We start from the raw sequence: 17,743 nt of genomic DNA on the forward strand, positions 1-17,743 counted from the left end.
CCAAGGGATACAGTAAACCTCAAGTGAAGCATCGGAATCTAAAACCGGTCTCACAGGAAAGGTTCGAAACATAGATAGTAAGAAGAGCCAGTCTTCTCGTACTTAAGTCAGCATTGTACCTTTTCTATTTAATTCCCATGCAATTTCTGTGTTTTATCGTCAATAAGAAGGTCAGAGGGATACAGTAAACTTAAAGTGAAGCATCGGAATCTATAACTAGTGTCACAGGAATGGTTCAAAACATTGACAGTAGGAAGAGTCAGTCTTCTTGTACTTAAGTCGGCATTGTGCCTTTTGTATTTAATTCCGATGCAATTTCTAAGTTTGATCGTCAATAAGAAGGTCAGTGGGATACAGTAAACCTGAAGTGAAGCATCGGAATTTTTAACTAGTGTCACAGGAATGGTTCAAAAATTAGTCAGTAAGAAGAGTCAGTCTTCTTGTACATAAATCAGCATTGTGCCTTTTTTATTAATTTCCGAGGCAATTTCTGTCTTTCATCGACAATAAGAGGGTCAGAGGGATACAGTAAACCTGAAGTGAGGCATCAGAATCTACAACTAGTGTCACAGGAATGGTTCAAAATATAGACAGTAAGAAGAGTCAGTCTACTTGTACTTAAGTCGGCATTGTGCCTTTTGTATTTAATTCCGATGCAATTTCTGTGTTTCATCCTCAATAAGAAGGTCAAAGGGATACAGTAAAACTGAAGTGAAGCATCAGAATCTATAACTAGTGTCACAGGAATGGTTCAAAACATAGACAGTAAGAAGAGTCAGTCTACTTGTACTTAAGTCGGCATTGTGTCTTTTGTATTTAATCCCGATGCAATTTCTGTGTTTCATCGTCAATACGAAGGTCCAAGGGATACAGTACACCTGAAGTGAAGCATCGGAATCTATACCTAGTGTCTCAGAAATGGTTCAAATCATAAACAGTAAGAAGAGTCAGTCTTCTTGTACTTAAGTCGGCATTGTGCCTTTTCTATTAAATTCCGATGCAATTTCTGTGTTTCATCGTCAATAAGATGGTCCAAGGGACACAGTAAACCTGAAGTGAGGCATCGGAATCTATAACTAGTGTCACAGGAATGGTTCAAAACATAGACAGTAGGAAGAGTCAGTCTTCTTGTACGTAAGTCGGCATTGTGCCTTTTGTATTTTATTCCGATGCAATTTCTGTGTTTCATCATCAATACGAAGGTCCAAGGGATACAGTAAACCTGAAGTGAGGCATCGGAATCTATAACTAGTGTCACAGGAATGGTTCAATACATAGTCAGTAAGAAGAGTCAGTATTCTTGTACTTAAGTCGGCATGGTGCCTTTTGTATTTAATTCCGATGCAATTTCTGTGTTCCATCGTCAAAAAGAAGGTCCAAGATACACAGTAAACATATAGTGAAGCATCGGCATCTAAAACTGGTCTCACAGGAAATGTTCAAAGCATAGTCAGTAAGATGAGTCAGTCTTCTAGTACGTAAGTCGGCATTGTGCCTTTGCTATTTAATTCCGATGCAATTTCTGTGTTTCGTCGTCAATAAGAAAGTCCAAGGGATACAGTAAACCTCAAGTGAAGCATCGGAATCTAAAACCGGTCTCACAGGAAAGGTTCAAAACATAGAGAGTAACAAGAGCCAGTCTTCTCGTACTTAAGTCAGCATTGTGCCTTTTCTATTTAATTCCCATGCAATTTCTGTGTTTTATCGTCAATAAGAAGGTCAGAGGGATACAGTAAACTTGAAGTGAAGCATCGGAATCTATAACTAGTGTCACAGGAATGGTTCAAAACATTGACAGTAGGAAGAGTCAGTCTTCTTGTACTTAAGTCGGCATTGTGCCTTTTGTATTTAATTCCGATGCAATTTCTAAGTTTGATCGTCAATAAGAAGGTCAGTGGGATACAGTAAACCTGAAGTGAAGCATCGGAATCTTTAACTAGTGTCACAGGAATGGTTCAAAACACAGTCAGTAAGAAGAGTCAGTCTTCTTGTACATAAGTCAGCATTGTGCCTTTTTTATTAATTTCCGATGCAATTTCTGTCTTTCATCGACAATAAGAGGGTCAGAGGGATACAGTAAACCTGAAGTGAGGCATCAGAATCTATAACTAGTGTCACAGGAATGGTTCAAAATATAGACAGTAAGAAGAGTCAGTCTACTTGTACTTAAGTCGGCATTGTGCCTTTTGTATTTAATTCCGATGCAATTTCTGTGTTTCATCGTCAATAAGAAGGTCCAAGGGATACAGCACACCTGAAGTGAAGAATCGGAATCTATAAGTAGTGTCACAGGAATGGTTCAAATCATAGCCAGTGAGAAGAGTCAAGCTTCTAGTACTTATGTCGGCATTGCGCCTTTTCTATTTAAATCCGATGCAATTTCTGTGATTCATCGTCAATAAGAAGGTCAGAGGGATACAGTAAACCTGAAGTGAATCATCGGAATCTATAACTAGTGTTACAGGATTGGTTCAAAACATAGACAGTAGCAAGAGTCAGTGTTCTTGTACTTGAGTCGGCATTGTGATTTTTGTATTTAATTCCGATGCAATTTTTGTGTTTCATCGTCAATAAGAGGGTCAGAGGGATACAGTGAACCTGAAGTGAGGCATCAGAATCTATAACTAGTGTCACGGGAATGGTTCAAACATAGACAGTAGGAAGAGTCAGTCTTCTTGTACTTGAGTCGGCATTGTGCCTTTTGTATTTAATTCCGATGAAACTTCTGTGTTTCATCTTCAATAAGAAATTCCAAGGGATACAGTAAACCTGAAGTGAGGCAACGGAATCTATAACTAGTGTCACAGGAATGGTTCAAAACATAGACAGTAAGAAGAGTCAGTCTACTTGTACTTAAGTCGGCATTGTGCCTTTTGTATTTAATCCCGAAGCAATTTCTGTGTTTCATCGTCAATACGAAGGTCCAAGGGATACAGTACACCTGAAGTGAAGCATCGGAATCTATAACTAGTGTCACAGAAATGGTTCAAATCATAAACAGTAAGAAGAGTCAGTCTTCTTGTACTTAAGTCGGCATTGCGCCTTTTCTATTTAATTCCGATGAAATTTCTGTGTTTCGTCGTCAATAAGAAGGTCCAAGGGATACAGTAAACCTGAAGTGAAGCATCGGAATCTAATACCGGTCTCACAGGAAAGGTTCAAAGCATAGTGAGTAAGAAGAGCCAGTCATCTTGTATTTGAGTCGGCATTGTGCCTTTTCTATTTAATTCCGATGCAATTTCTAAGTTTCATCGTCAATAAGAAGGTCTGGGGGATACAGTAAACCTGAAGTGTGGCATCGGAATCTATAACTAGTGTCACAGGAATGGTTCAAAACATAGACAGTTAGAAGAGTCAGTCTTCTTGTACTTAAGTCAGCATTGTGCCTTTTCTATTTAATTCCGATGCAATTTCTGTGTTTCTTCATCAATAAGAAGGTGCAAGGGATACAGTAAACCTGAAGTGAGGCATCGGAATCGATAACTAGTGTCACAGGAATGGTTCAAAAAATAGACAGTAGGAAGAGACAGTCTCCTTGTACTTAAGTCGGCATTGTGCCTTTTGTATTTAATTCCGATGCAATTTCTGTGTTTCATCCTCAATAAGAAGGTCAAAGGGATACAGTAAAACTGAAGTGAAGCATCAGAATCTATAACTAGTGTCACAGGAATGGTTCAAAACATAGACAGTAAGAAGAGTCAGTCTACTTGTACATAAGTCGGCATTGTGCCTTTTGTATTTAATCCCGATGCAATTTCTGTGTTTCATCGTCAATACGAAGGTCCAAGGGATACAGTACACCTGAAGTGAAGCATCGGAATCTATACCTAGTGTCTCAGAAATGGTTCAAATCATAAACAGTAAGAAGAGTCAGTCTTCTTGTACTTAAGTCGGCATTGTGCCTTTTCTATTTAATTCCGATGCAATTTCTGTGTTTCATCGTCAATAAGATGGTCCAAGGGACACAGTAAACCTGAAGTGAGGCATCGGAATCTATAACTAGTGTCACAGGAATGGTTCAAAACATAGACAGTAGGAAGAGTCAGTCTTCTTGTACGTAAGTCGGCATTGTGCCTTTTGTATTTTATTCCGATGCAATTTCTGTGTTTCATCATCAATACGAAGGTCCAAGGTATACAGTAAACCTCAAGTGAGGCATCGGAATCTATAACTAGTGTCACAGGAATGGTTCAATACATAGTCAGTAAGAAGAGTCAGTCTTCTTGTACTTAAGTCGGCATGGTGCCTTTTGTATTTAATTCCGATGCAATTTCTGTGTTCCATCGTCAAAAAGAAGGTCCAAGATACACAGTAAACATATAGTGAAGCATCGGAATCTAAAACTGGTCTCACAGGAAATGTTCAAAGCATAGTCAGTAAGATGAGTCAGTCTTCTAGTACGTAAGACGGCATTGTGCCTTTTCTATTTAATTCCGATGACATTTCTCTGTTTCGTCGTCAATAAGAAGGTCCAAGGGATACAGTAAACCTGAAGTGAAGCATCGGAATCTATAACTAGTGTCACAGGAATGGTTCAAAACATAGACAGTAGGAAGAGACAGTCTTCTTGTACTTAAGTCGGCATTGTGCCTTTTGTATTTAATTCCGATGCAATTTCTGTGTTTCATCGTCAATAAGAAGGTCCAAGGGATACAGTAAACATACAGTGAAGCATAGGAATCTAAAACTGGTCGCACAGGAAATGTTCAAAACATAGTAAGTAAGAAGAGTCAGTCTTCTTGTACTTAAGTCGGCAATGTGCCTTTGCTATTTAATTCCGATGCAATTTCTGTGTTTCGTCGTCAATAAGAAAGTCCAAGGGATACAGTAAACCTCAAGTGAAGCATCGGAATCTAAAACCGGTCTCACAGGAAAGGGTCAAAACATAGAGAGTAAGAAGAGCCAGTCTTCTCGTACTTAAGTCAGCATTGTGCCTTTTCTATTTAATTCCGATGCAATTTCTGTGTTTTATCGTCAATAAGAAGGTCAGAGGGATACAGTAAACTTGAAGTGAAGCATCGGAATCTATAACTAGTGTCACAGGAATGGTTCAAAACATTGACAGTAGGAAGAGTCAGTCTTCTTGTACTTAAGTCGGCATTGTGCCTTTTGTATTTAATTCCGATGCAATTTCTAAGTTTGATCGTCAATAAGAAGGTCAGTGGGATACAGTAAACCTGAAGTGAAGCATCGGAATCTTTAACTAGTGTCACAGGAATGGTTCAAATCATAGTCAGTAAGAAGAGTCAGTCTTCTTGTACTTAAGTCGGCATTGTGCCTTTTGTATTTAATTCCGATGCACTTTCTGTGTTTCATCGTCAATAAGAAGGTCCAAGGGATACAGCACACCTGAAGTGAAGAATCGGAATCTATAACTAGTGTCACAGGAATGGTTCAAATCATAGACAGTAAGAAGAGTCAGTCTTCTTGTACATATGTCGGCATTGTGCCTTTTCTATTTAATTCGATGCAATTTCTGTGTTTCATCGTCAATAAGAAGGTTAGAGGGATACAGTAATCATGAAGTGAATCATCGGAATCTATAATTAGTGTCACAGGAATGGTTCTAAACATAGACAGTAGGAAGAGTCAGTCTTCTTGTACTTGAGTCGGCATTGTGACTTTTGTATTTACTTCCGATGCAATTTCTATTTTACATCGTCAATAAGAAGGTCCAAGGGATACAGTAAACCTGAAGTGAAGCATCGGAATCTATAACTAGTGTCACAGGAATCGTTCAAAACATAGACAGTAGGAAGAGTCAGTCTTCTTGTACTTAATTCGGCATTGTGCCTTTTCTATTTAATTCCGATGCAATATCTATGTTTCATCGTCAATAAGAAAGTCAGAGGGATACAGTAAACCTGATGTGAAGCATCGGAATCTATAACTAGTGTCACAGGAATGGATAAAAACATAGACAGTAGGAAGAGTCAGTCTTCTTGTACTTAAGTCGGCATTGTGCCTTTTGTATTTCATTCCGATGCTACTTCTGTGTTTCATCGTCAATAAGAATGTCCACGGGATACAGTAAACCTGAAGTGAGGCATCGGAATCTATTACTACTGTCACAGGAATGGTTCAAAACATAGACAATAAGAAGAGTCAGTCATCTTGTACATAATTCAGCATTGTGCCTTTTCTATTAATTTCCGTTGCAATTTCTGTGATTTATCGTCAATAAGAAGGTCAGAGGGATACTGTAAACCTGAAGTGAAGCATCGGAATCTATAACTAGTGTCACAGGAATGGTTCAAAACATAGACAGTAACAAGAGTCAGTTTTCTTGTACTTAAGTCGGCATTGTACCTTTTCTGTTTAATTCCGATGCAATTTCTGTCTTTCATCGCCAATAAGAAGGTCCAAGGGATACAGTAAACCTGATGTGTGGCATCGGAATCTATAACTAGTGTCACAGGAATGGTTCAAAACATAGACAGTAGGAAGAGACAGTCTTCTTGTACCCTAAGTCGGCATTGTGCCTCTTGTATTTAATTCCGATGCAATTTCTGTGTTTCATCGTCAATAAGACGGTCAAAGGGATACAGTAAAACTGAAGTGAAGCATCAGAATCTATAACTAGTGTCACAGGAATGGTTCAAAAAATAGACAGTAGGAAGAGTCAGTCTACTTGTACTTAAGTCGGCAATGTGCATTTTGTATTTAATTCCGATGCAATTTCTGTGTTTCATCGTCAATAAGAAGGTCCAAGGGATATAGTAAACCCGAAGTGAGGCATCGGAATCTATAACAAGTGTCACAGGAATGGTTCAAACCTTAGACAGTTGGAAGAGTCAGTCTTCTAGTACTTAAGTCGGCATTGTGCCTTTTGTGTTTAATTCCGATGCAATTTCAGTGTTTCGTCGTCAACAAGAAGGTCCAAGGGATACAGTAAACCTGAAGTGAAGCATCGGAATCTAAAACCGGTCTCACAGGAAAGGTTCAAAACATAGAGAGTAAGAAGAGCCGTACATCTTGTATTTGAGTCGGCATTGTGCCTTTTGTATTTAATTCCGATGCAATTTCTAAGTTTCATCGTCAAAAAGAAGGTCAGAGGGATACAGTAAACCCGAAGTGGAGCATCGGAATCTATAACTAGTGTCACAGGAATGGTTAAAAACATAGACAGTAAGAAGAGTTTGTCTTCTTGTACTTAAGTCGGCATTGTGCCTTTTGTATTTAATTCCGATGCATTTTCTGTGTTTCATCGTCAATAAGAAGGTCCAAGGGATACAGCAAACCTAAAGTGAAGCATCGGAACCTAAAACTAGCGTCACAGGAATGGTTCAAAACATAGTCAATAAGAAGAGACAGTCTTCTTGTACTGAAGTCGGCATTGTGCCTTTTCTATTTAATTCCGATGCAATTTCTGTGTTTTATCGTCAATAAGAAGGTCAGAGGGATACAGTGAACCTGAAGTGAAGAATCGGAATCTATAACTAGTGTCACAGGGATGGTTCAAAACATAGACAGTAACAAGAGTCAGTCTTCTTGTACTGAAGTCAGCATTGTGCCTTTTCTGTTTAATTCCGTTGCAATTTCTGTCTTTCACCGTTTAATAAGAAGGTGCAAGGGATACAGTAAACCTGAAGTGAGGCATCGGAATCGATAACTAGTGTCACAGGAATGGTTCAAAAAATAGACAGTAGGAAGAGACAGTCTTCCTTTACTTAAGTCGGCATTGTGCCTTTTGTATTTAATTCCGATGCAATTTCTGTGTCTCATCGTCAATAAGAAGGTCAGAGGGATACAGTAAAACTGAAGTGAAGCATCAGAATCTATAACTAGTGTCACAGGAATGGTTCAAAACATAGACAGTAAGAAGAGTCAGTCTACTTGTACTTAATTCGGCATTGTGCCGTTTGTATTTAATCCCGATGCAATTTCTGTGTTTCATCGTCAATACGAAGGTCCAAGGGATACAGTACACCTGAAGTGAAGCATCGGAATCTATACCTAGTGTCTCAGAAATGGTTCAAATCATAAACAGTAAGAAGAGTCAGTCTTCTTGTACTTAAGTCGGCATTGTGCCTTTTCTATTTAATTCCGATGCAATTTCTGTGTTTCATCGTCAATAAGATGGTCCAAGGGACACAGTAAACCTGAAGTGAGGCATCGGAATCTATAACTAGTGTCACAGGAATGGTTCAAAACATAGACAGTAGGAAGAGTCAGTCTTCTTGTACGTAAGTCGGCATTGTGCCTTTTGTATTTTATTCCGATGCAATTTCTGTGTTTCATCATCAATACGAAGGTCCAAGGGATACAGTAAACCTGAAGTGAGGCATCGGAATCTATAACTAGTGTCACAGGAATGGTTCAATACATAGTCAGTAAGAAGAGTCAGTCTTCTTGTACTTAAGTCGGCATGGTGCCTTTTGTATTTAATTCCGATGCAATTTCTGTGTTCCATCGTCAAAACGAAGGTCCAAGATACACAGTAAACATATAGTGAAGCATCGGAATCTAAAACTGGTCTCACAGGAAATGTTCAAAGCATAGTCAGTAAGATGAGTCAGTCTTCTAGTACGTAAGTCGGCATTGTGCCTTTTCTAATTAATTCCGATGACATTTCTCTGTTTCGTCGTCAATAAGAAGGTCCAAGGGATACAGTAAACCTGAAGTGAAGCATCGGAATCTATAACTAGTGTCACAGGAATGGTTCAAAACATAGACAGTAGGAAGAGACAGTCTTCTTGTACTTAAGTCGGCATTGTGCCTTTTGTATTTAATTCCGATGCAATTTCTGTGTTTCATCGTCAATAAGAAGGTCCAAGGGATACAGTAAACATACAGTGAAGCATAGGAATCTATAACTGGTCGCACAGGAAATGTTCAAAACATAGTAAGTAAGAAGAGTCAGTCTTCTTGTACTTAAGTCGGCAATGTGCCTTTGCTATTTAATTCCGATGCAATTTCTGTGTTTCGTCGTCAATAAGAAAGTCCAAGGGATACAGTAAACCTCAAGTGAAGCATCGGAATCTAAAATCGGTCTCACAGGAAAGGTTCAAAACATAGAGAGTAAGAAGAGCCAGTCTTCTCGTACTTAAGTCAGCATTGTGCCTTTTCTATTTAATTCCGATGCAATTTCTGTGTTTTATCGTCAATAAGAAGGTCAGAGGGATACAGTAAACTTGAAGTGAAGCATCGGAATCTATAACTAGTGTCACAGGAATGGTTCAAAACATTGACAGTAGGAAGAGTCAGTCTTCTTGTACTTAAGTCGGCATTGTGCCTTTTGTATTTAATTCCGATGCAATTTCTAAGTTTGATCGTCAATAAGAAGGTCAGTGGGATACAGTAAACCTGAAGTGAAGCATCGGAATCTTTAACTAGTGTCACAGGAATGGTTCTAATCATAGTCAGTAACAAGAGTCAGTCTTCTTGTACTTAAGTCGGCATTGTGCCTTTTGTATTTAATTCCGATGCACTTTCTGTGTTTCATCGTCAATAAGAAGGTCCAAGGGATACAGCACACCTGAAGTGAAGAATCGGAATCTATAACTAGTGTCACAGGAATGGTTCAAATCATAGACAGTAAGAAGAGTCAGTCTTCTTGTACATATGTCGGCATTGTGCCTTTTCTATTTAATTCGATGCAATTTCTGTGTTTCATCGTCAATAAGAAGGTTAGAGGGATACAGTAATCATGAAGTGAATCATCGGAATCTATAATTAGTGTCACAGGAATGGTTCTAAACATAGACAGTAGGAAGAGTCAGTCTTCTTGTACTTGAGTCGGCATTGTGACTTTTGTATTTACTTCCGATGCAATTTCTATTTTACATCGTCAATAAGAAGGTCCAAGGGATACAGTAAACCTGAAGTGAAGCATCGGAATCTATAACTAGTCTTGTACTTAAGTCGGCATTGTGCCTTTTGTATTTCATTCCGATGCTACTTCTGTGTTTCATCGTCAATAAGTATGTCCACGGGATACAGTAAACCTGAAGTGAGGCATCGGAATCTATTACTACTGTCACTGGAATGGTTCAAAACATAGACAATAAGAAGAGTCAGTCATCTTGTACATAATTCAGCATTGTGCCTTTTCTATTAATTTCCGTTGCAATTTCTGTGTTTTATCGTCAATAAGAAGGTCAGAGGGATACAGTAAACCTGAAGTGAAGCATCGGAATCTGTAACTAGTGTCACAGGAATGGTTCAAAACATAGACAGTAACAAGAGTCAGTTTTCTTGTACTTAAGTCGGCATTGTACCTTTTCTGTTTAATTCCGATGCAATTTCTGTCTTTCATCGCCAATAAGAAGGTCCAAGGGATACAGTAAACCTGAAGTGTGGCATCGGAATCTATAACTAGTGTCACAGGAATGGTTCAAAACATAGACAGTAGGAAGAGACAGTCTTCTTGTACTTAAGTCGGCATTGTGCCTCTTGTATTTAATTCCGATGCAATTTCTGTGTTTCATCGTCAATAAGACGGTCAAAGGGATACAGTAAAACTGAAGTGAAGCATCAGAATCTATAACTAGTGTCACAGGAATGGTTCAAAAAATAGACAGTAGGAAGAGTCAGTCTACTTGTACTTAAGTCGGCAATGTGCATTTTGTATTTAATTCCGATGCAATTTCTGTGTTTCATCGTCAATAAGAAGGTCCAAGGGATATAGTAAACCCGAAGTGAGGCATCGGAATCTATAACAAGTGTCACAGGAATGGTTCAAACCTTAGACAGTTGGAAGAGTCAGTCTTCTAGTACTTAAGTCGGCATTGTGCCTTTTGTGTTTAATTCCGATGCAATTTCAGTGTTTCGTCGTCAACACGAAGGTCCAAGGGATACAGTAAACCTGAAGTGAAGCATCGGAATCTAAAACCGGTCTCACAGGAAAGGTTCAAAACATAGAGAGTAAGAAGAGCCGTACATCTTGTATTTGAGTCGGCATTGTGCCTTTTGTATTTAATTCCGATGCAATTTCTAAGTTTCATCGTCAAAAAGAAGGTCAGAGGGATACAGTAAACCCGAAGTGGAGCATCGGAATCTATAACTAGTGTCACAGGAATGGTTAAAAACATAGACAGTAAGAAGAGTCAGTCTTCTTGTACTTAAGTCGGCATTGTGCCTTTTGTATTTAATTCCGATGCATTTTCTGTGTTTCATCGTCAATAAGAAGGTCCAAGGGATACAGCAAACCTAAAGTGAAGCATCGGAACCTAAAACTAGTGTCACAGGAATGGTTCATAACATAGTCAATAAGAAGAGACAGTCTTCTTGTACTGAAGTCGGCATTGTGCCTTTTCTATTTAATTCCGATGCAATTTCTGTGTTTTATCGTCAATAAGAAGGTCAGAGGGATACAGTGAACCTGAAGTGATGAATCGGAATCTATAACTAGTGTCACAGGGATGGTTCAAAACATAGACAGTAACAAGAGTCAGTCTTCTTGTACTGAAGTCAGCATTGTGCCTTTTCTGTTTAATTCCGTTGCAATTTCTGTCTTTCACCGTTTAATAAGAAGGTGCAAGGGATACAGTAAACCTGAAGTGAGGCATCGGAATCGATAACTAGTGTCACAGGAATGGTTCAAAAAATAGACAGTAGGAAGAGACAGTCTTCTTGTACTTAAGTCGGCATTGTGCCTTTTGTATTTAATTCCGATGCAATTTCTGTGTTTCATCGTCAATAAGAAGGTCAGAGGGATACAGTAAAACTGAAGTGAAGCATCAGAATCTATAACTAGTGTCACAGGAATGGTTCAAAACATAGACAGTAAGAAGAGTCAGTCTACTTGTACTTAATTCGGCATTGTGCCGTTTGTATTTAATCCCGATGCAATTTATGTGTTTCATCGTCAATACGAAGGTCCAAGGGATACAGTACACCTGAAGTGAAGCATCGGAATCTATAACTAGTGTCTCAGAAATGGTTCAAATCATAAACAGTAAGAAGAGTCAGTCTTCTTGTACTTAAGTCGGCATTGTGCCTTTTCTATTTAATTCCGATGCAATTTCTGTGTTTCATCGTCAATAAGATGGTCCAAGGGACACAGTAAACCTGAAGTGAGGCATCGTAATCTATAACTAGTGTCACAGGAATGGTTCAAAACATAGACAGTAGGAAGAGTCAGTCTTCTTGTACGTAAGTCGGCATTGTGCCTTTTGTATTTAATTCCGATGCAATTTCTGTGTTTCATCATCAATACGAAGGTCCAAGGGATACAGTAAACCTGAAGTGAGGCATCGGATTCTATAACTAGTGTCACAGGAATGGTTCAATACATAGTCAGTAAGAAGAGTCAGTCTTCTTGTACTTAAGTCGGCATGGTGCCTTTTGTATTTAATTCCGATGCAATTTCTGTGTTTCATCGTCAATAAGAAGGTCCAAGGGATACAGTACACCTGAAGTGAAGCATCGGAATCTATAACTAGTGTCACAGGAATGGTTCAAACCATAGACAGTAGGAAGAGTCAGTCTTCTTGTACTTAAGTCGGCATTGTGCCTTTTCTATTCAATTCCGGTGCAATTTCTGGGTTTCATCATCAAGAAGAAGGTCAAAGGGATATAGTAAACCTGAAGTGAAGCTTCGGAATGTATAACTAGTCTCACAGGAATGGTTCAAAGCATAGTCAGTAAGAAGAGTCAGTCTTCTTGCACTTAAGTCGGCATGGTGCCTTTTGTATTTAATTCCGATGCAATTTCTGTGTTTCATCGTCAATAAGAAGGTCCAAGGGATACAGTAAACATACAGTGAACCATCGGAATCTAAAACTGGTCTCACAGGAAATGTTCAAAACATAGTAAGTAAGAAGAGTCAGTCTTCCTGTACTTAAGTCGGCAAAGTGCCTTTTCTATTTAATTCCGATGCAATTTCTGTGTTTCGTCGTCAATGAGAAAGTCCAAGGGATACAGTAAACCTCAAGTGAAGCATCGGAATCTAAAACCGGTCTCACAGGAAAGGTTCAAAACATAGAGAGTAAGAAGAGCCAGTCTTCTTGTACTTAAGTCAGCATTGGTCCTTTTCTATTCAATTCCGATGCAATATCTATGTTTCATCGTCAATAAGAAAGTCAGAGGGATACAGTAAACCTGATGTGAAGCATCGGAATCTATAACTAGTGTCACAGGAATGGATCAAAACATAGACAGTAATAAGAGTCAGTCTTCTTGTACTTAAGTCGGCATTGTGCCTTTTGTATTTCATTCCGATGCTACTTCTGTGTTTCATCGTCAATAAGAAGGTCCAAGGGATACAGTAAACCTGAAGTGAGGCATCGGAATCTATTACTACAGTCACAGGAATGGTTCAAAACATAGACAGTAAGAAGAGTCAGTCATCTTGTACATAAGTCAGCATTGTGCCTTTTCTATTAATTTCCGTTGCAATTTCTGTGTTTTATCGTCAATAAGAAGGTCAGATTGATACAGTAAACCTGAAGTGAAGCATCGGAATCTATAACTAGTGTCACAGGAATGGTTCAAAACATAGACAGTAACAAGAGTCAGTTTTCATGTACTTAAGTCGGCATTGTGCCTTTTCTGTTTAACTCCGATGCAATTTCTGTCTTTCATCGCCAATAAGAAGGTCCAAGGGATACAGTAAACCTGAAGTGTGGCATCGGAATCTATAACTAGTGTCACAGGAATGGTTCAAAACATAGACAGCAGGAAGAGACAGTCTTCTTGTACTTAAGTCGGCATTGTGCCTCTTGTATTTAATTCCGATGCAATTTCCTGTGTTTCATCGTCAATAAGACGGTCAAAAGGATACAGTAAAACTGAAGTGAAGCATCAGAATCTATAACTAGTGTCACAGGAATGGTTCAAAAAATAGACAGTAGGAAGAGTCAGTCTTCTTTTACTTAAGTCGGCAATGTGCATTTTGTATTTAATTCCGATGCAATTTCTGTGTTTCATCGTCAATAAGAAGGTCCAAGGGATATAGTAAACCCGAAGTGAGGCATCGGAATCTATAACAAGTGTCACAGGAATGGTTCAAACCTTAGACAGTTGGAAGAGTCAGTCTTCTAGTACTTAAGTCCGCATTGTGCCCTTTCTATTTAATTCCGATGCAATTTCTGTGTTTCATCATCTAGAAGTAGGTCAGAGGGATACAGTAAACCTGAAGTGAAGCATCAGAATGTATAATTAGTGCAACAGGAATGGTTCAAAAAATAGACAGTAGGAAGAGTCAGTCTTTTTGTACTTAAGTCGGCATTGTGCCTTTTGTATTTAATTCCGATGAAATTGCTGTGTTTCATCGAAAATAAGAAGGTCAGAGGGATACAGTAAACCTGAAGTGAGGCACCGGAATGTATAACTAGTGTCACAGGAATGGTTCAAAACATAGACAGTAGGAAGAGTCAGTCTTCTTGTACTTAAGTCGGCATTGTCCCTTTTGTATTTAATTCCGATGCAATTTCTATGTTTCGTCGTCAATAAGAAGGTCCAAAGGATACAGTAAACCTGAAGTGAAGCATCGGAATCTAAAACCGGTCTCACAGGAAAGGTTCAAAACATAGAGAATAAGAAGAGCCGTACATCTTGTATTTGAGTCGGCATTGTGCCTTTTGTATTTAATTCCGATGCAATTTCTAAGTATCATCGTCAAAAAGAAGGTCAGAGGGATACAGTAAACCCGAAGTGGAGCATCGGAATCTATAACTAGTGTCACAGGAATGGTTAAAAACATAGACAGTAAGAAGAGTCAGTCTTCTTGTACTTAAGTCGGCATTGTGCCTTTTGTATTTAATTCCGATGCATTTTCTGTGTTTCATCGTCAATAAGAAGGTCCAAGGGATACAGCAAAAATAAAGTGAAGCATCGGAACCTAAAACTAGTGTCACAGGAATGGTTCAAAACATAGTCAATAAGAAGAGACAGTCTTCTTGTACTGAAGTCGGCATTGTGCCTTTTCTATTTAATTCCGATGCAATTTCTGTGTTTTATCGTCAATAAGAAGGTCAGAGGGATACAGGGAACCTGAAGTGAAGCATCGGAATCTATAACTAGTGTCATAGGGATGGTTCAAAACATAGACAGTAACAAGAGTCAGTCTTCTTGTACTGATCTCAGCATTGTGCCTTTTCTATTTAATTCCGTTGCAATTTCTGTCTTTCATCGTTTAATAAGAAGGTGCAAGGGATACAGTAAACCTGAAGTAAGGCATCGGAATCGATAACTAGTGTCACAGGAATGGTTCAAAAAATAGACAGTAGGAAGAGACAGTCTTCTTGTACTTAAGTCGGCATTGTGCCTTTTGTATTTAATTCCGATGCAATTTCTGTGTTTCATCGTCAATAAAAAGGTCAGAGGGATACAGTAAAACTGAAGTGAAGCATCAGAATCTATAACTAGTGTCACAGGAATGGTTCAAAACATAGACAGTAAGAAGAGTCAGTCTAGTTGTACTTAAGTCGGCATTGTGCCGTTTGTATTTAATCCCGATGCAATTTCTGTGTTTCATCGTCAATACGAAGGTCCAAGGGATACAGTACACCTGAAGTGAAGCATCGGAAACTATAACTAGTGTCTCAGAAATGGTTCAAATCATAAACAGTAAGAAGAGTCAGTCTTCTTGTACTTATGTCGGCATTGTGCCTTTTCTATTTAATTCCGATGCAATTTCTGTGTTTCATCGTCAATAAGAAGGTCCAAGGGATACAGTAAACCTGAAGTGAAGCATCGGATTCTATAACTAGTGTCACAGGAATGGTTCAAAACATAGACAGTAGGAAGAGACAGTCTTCTTGTACTTAAGTCGGCATTGTGCCTTTTGTATTTAATTCCGATGCAATTTCTGTGTTTCATCGTCAATAAGAAGGTCAGAGGGATACAGTAAAACTGAAGTGAAGCATCAGAATCTATAACTAGTGTCACAGGAATGGTTCAAAACATAGACAGTAAAAAGAGTCAGTCTACTTGTACTTAAGTCGGCATTGTGCCTTTTGTATTTAATCCCGATGCAATTTCTGTGTTTCATCGTCAATAAGAAGGTCCAAGGGATACAGTACACCTGAAGTGAAGCATCGGAATCTATAACTAGTGTCACAGGAATGGTTCAAAACATCGACAGTAGGAAGAGTCAGTCTCCTTGTACTTAAGTCGGCATTGTGCCTTTTGTATTTAATTCCGATGCAATTTCTAAGTTTGATCGTCAATAAGAAGGTCAGTGGGATACAGTAAACTTGAAGTGAAGCATCGGAATCTATAACTAGTGTCACAGGAATGGTTCAAAACATAGTCAGTAAGAAGAGTCAGCCTTCTTGTACTTAAGTCGGCATTGTGCCTTTTGTATTTCATTCCGATGCTACTTCTGTGTTTCATCGTCAATAAGAAAGTCCAAAATACAGTAAACCTGAAGTGAGGCATCGGAATCTATTACTACTGTCACAGGAATGGTTCAAAACATAGACAGTAAGAAGAGTCAGTCATCTTGTACATAAGTCAGCATTGTGCCTTTTCTATTAATTTCCGTTGCAATTTCTGTGTTTTATCGTCAATAAGAAGGTCAGAGGGATACAGTAAACCTGAAGTGAAGCATCGGAATCTATAACTAGTGTCACAGGAATGGTTCAAAACATAGACAGTAACAAGAGTCAGTTTTCTTGTTCTTAAGTCGGCATTGTGCCTTTTCTGTTTAATTCCGATGCAATTTCTGTCTTTCATCGCCAATAAGAAGGTCCAAGGGATACAGTAAACCTGAAGTGTGGCATCGGAATCTATAACTAGTGTCACAGGAATAGTTCAAAACATAGACAGTAGGAAGAGACAGTCTTCTTGTACTTAAGTCGGCATTGTGCCTCTTGTATTTAATTCCGATGCAATTTCTGTGTTTCATCGTCAATAAGACGGTCAAAGGGATACAGTAAAACTGAAGTGAAGCATCAGAATCTATAACTAGTGTCACAGGAATGGTCCAAAAAATAGACAGTAGGAAGAGTCAGTCTTCTTGTACTTAAGTCGGCAATGTGCATTTTGTATTTAATTCCGATGCAAATTTCTGTGTTTCATCGTCAATAAGAAGGTCCAAGGGATATAGTAAACCCGAAGTGAGGCATCGGAATCTATAACAAGTGTCACAGGAATGGTTCAAACCTTAGAGAGTTGGAAGAGTCAGTCTTCTAGTACTTAAGTCCGCATTGTGCCCTTTCTATTTAATTCCGATGCAATTTCTGTGTTTCATCATCAAGAAGTAGGTCAGAGGGATACAGTAAACCTGAAGTGAAGCATCAGAATGTATAACTAGTGCAACAGGAATGGTTCAAAACTTTGACAGTAGGAAGGGTCAGTCTTCATGTACTTGAGTCGGCATTGTGCCTTTTGTGTTTAATTCCGATGCAATTTCAGTGTTTCATTGTCAATAAGAAGGTCAGAGGGATACAGTAAACCTGAAGTGAAGCAACGGAATCTATAACAAGTGTCACAGGAATGGTTCAAAAAATAGACAGTAGGAAGAGTCAGTCTTCTTGTACTTAAGTCGGCAATGTGCATTTTGTATTTAATTCCGATGCAATTTCTGTGTTTCATCGTCAATAAGAAGGTCCAAGGGATATAGTAAACCCGAAGTGAGGCATCGGAATCTATAACAAGTGTCACAGGAATGGTTCAAACCTTAGACAGTTGGAAGAGTCAGTCTTCTAGTACTTAAGTCCGCCTTGTGCCTTTTCTATTTATTTCCGATGCAATTTCTCTGTTTCATCGTCAATAAGATAGTCAGAGGGATACAGTAAACCTGAAGTGAAGCATCGTAATCTATAACAAGTGTCACAGGAATGGTTCAAAAAAT

Source organism: Schistocerca americana, chromosome 10 (genome assembly GCF_021461395.2).
Source record: "Schistocerca americana isolate TAMUIC-IGC-003095 chromosome 10, iqSchAmer2.1, whole genome shotgun sequence".
In the NCBI taxonomy this organism is placed as follows: domain Eukaryota; kingdom Metazoa; phylum Arthropoda; class Insecta; order Orthoptera; family Acrididae; genus Schistocerca; species Schistocerca americana.